Here is a 2,500-nt window from a genome sequence, read left to right as displayed (position 1 = left end):
TTCTGAAGAAAGACGGCTCCCTCCGTCCGTGCGGGGATTACAGGCACCTGAACATGCAAACAGAACCGGATCACTACCCCCACCCAAACATTGCCGATGTAACCTCCTACCTGCACAAAGCGAAGGTTTTCTCTACGCTCGACCTCCTGAAGGGGTATTATCAGGTGCGTATGAACCCAGAAGACATCCCCAAGACCGCCATCACCACTCCGTTTGGCACATACACCTTCAATTACTCTTGTTTTGGCCTTCGTAATGCTGGGGCAACGTTTCAACGTCTCATGGATGGCATCTTAGGGGACCTCCCTTTCTGTGTATGTTATGTGGACGACATACTTGTGTTCTCCTCCTCAAAAGAGGAACACCTCCGTCACCTGCGCATCGTGCTCGACCGCCTACAACAAAACGGCCTTGTAGTCCGGTACGACAAGTGTACCTTTGGCGCCAACGAAGTGTCGTTCTTAGGGCACCGTATCACTCCTGAAGGAGTCCATCCCCTCCCTGAGAAGGTAGCAGCCGTTCAGAATTTCCCCACGCCCTCGACCGTCAAAGCTCTGCAGGAATTCTTGGGCATGATCAACTATTATCACCGTTTTCTGCCAGCCATTGCCGCCACTCTTGCTCCCCTCTACGCCTCCCTCAAGGGCAAGCCAAAGGACTTGAAGTGGGGTCCCCTTCAAGAAGCAGCCTTCTGCAATGCAAAGAAGGCCCTATCAACTGCTGCGGCTCTCACTTTTCCTATCCCACACGCCCCTCTTCTTTTCTCCACCGATGCCAGCGACGTCGCTATTGGTGCAGTACTCGAGCAGGTGGTCAAAGGCTCGCCCCGCCCATTGGCCTTCTTCAGCAGAAAACTGTCCAAGGCAGAATTGGGTTATTCTACCTTCGATCGAGAATTGCTGGCGGTGCAATTAGCTGTCAGTCACTTTCGCCATTTCTTAGAAGGTACGCCCTTTGTCATTCGCACAGACCACATGCCTCTGGTGCAGGCCTTCACTCGACAGTCTGACACCTGGTCCGCCTGTCAACGCCGACATCTATCCGCCGTGGCTGAATACAATTGCACCCTCCAATACGTCCCTGGGAAAATGAATCCCGTTGCCGATGCCCTGTCAAGAAACACGTTGGCTGCCGTTCAACTGGGATTGGATTACAACGCCCTGGCTGAAGCCCAACGACAGGATCCAGAGTATCAAGCTTGTAGGACATCCTGCACGTCCCTCCGTTGGGAGGATTTTCCCCTCGAAGAATCCAACACCACCCTCCTCTGTGACGTCAGTACTGGTAGACCGCGACCTTGGATTCCTGCTCCCATGTGCCGACAGGTGTTTGATTTCATCCACGGCCTTTCACATCCCTTGTGTCGTTCTACTGCACAGCTGCTGAAGGCAAAGTTCATTTGGCACGGCATTTCTAAGGATGCTAAGGATTGGGTCCGCGCCTGTACTTCTTGCCAAACTTCCAAAGTACATCGACACACGGATTCAGGAGTGGGCACCTTTCCTCAACCTCAGCGTCGTTCCGCACACATTCACGTCGACGTTGTAGGCCCCCTACCCACATCACAAGGACATCGTTACCTGTTTACCGTCATCGACCGCTCTGCTCGTTGGCCTGAAGCCATTCCCATGGAAACTGCAACGTCCGCTTCATGTACATCTGCCTTACTCTCTGGATGGATTTCAAGATTCGGTATCCCTGAGCATATTACTTCTGACAGGGGAACCACTTTCACCTCTCAATTGTGGACGTCATTAGCGAATCTCCTGGGCATCACCCTACATCAGACAACGGCCTACAACCCCGCTGCCAATGGAATGGTTGAACGTTTTCATCGCACCCTCAAAGCAGCTTTGATGTCCCGCTGCAAGGATTGCAACTGGTTTACTCAGCTTCCCTGGGTCCTCCTTGGACTAAGGACCACTCCTAAAGACGCCCTCGATGTCTCAGCAGCCGAAATGGTGTATGGCGACCCGTTGGTCGTCCCTGCCGAGTTTTTTCCTTCTACAACCTCCTCCGACGATCTCCAGCGCATATGTCACGTCGTGGGAAAATTTACTCCGTGCCGCCAGACTTACAAGCCCACAGCGAAGCATCACATACCAACGGACTTGCACTCTGCAACGCACGTCTTCCTGCGCAACGACACCAGCAAGCCACCACTAACGCCCCCTTACATGGGCCCTTTCCTTGTGATCCGACGCAGTCCGAAAGCATTCCTCCTAAACATTCGGGGCAAAGAAGACTGGGTCTCCATTGATCGTCTAAAACCTGCTTATCTTCTGCCAGATGACCCGCCTACAGTTCGCCTCTCTAGATCAGGGTGCCCTATTTAACATGTACAGTATGTCATTTTTAGGGGGTGAGCCATGTACCAACTGTGTTTCACACAATTGTACATAATTCCTTTTGTATATATTATGCTTGTATCTTCGCTCCTCCCTCGCACTAAAAAGAACCTGAATGATCATGTCTCCGGTTTTGCTCTGTATCATTGTCT

Source organism: Palaemon carinicauda, chromosome 4 (genome assembly GCF_036898095.1).
Source record: "Palaemon carinicauda isolate YSFRI2023 chromosome 4, ASM3689809v2, whole genome shotgun sequence".
NCBI classification, from domain to species: Eukaryota; Metazoa; Arthropoda; class Malacostraca; order Decapoda; family Palaemonidae; genus Palaemon; species Palaemon carinicauda.
The sequence above is the reverse complement of the archived record's forward strand: the minus strand, read 5'-3'. Positions refer to the sequence as shown.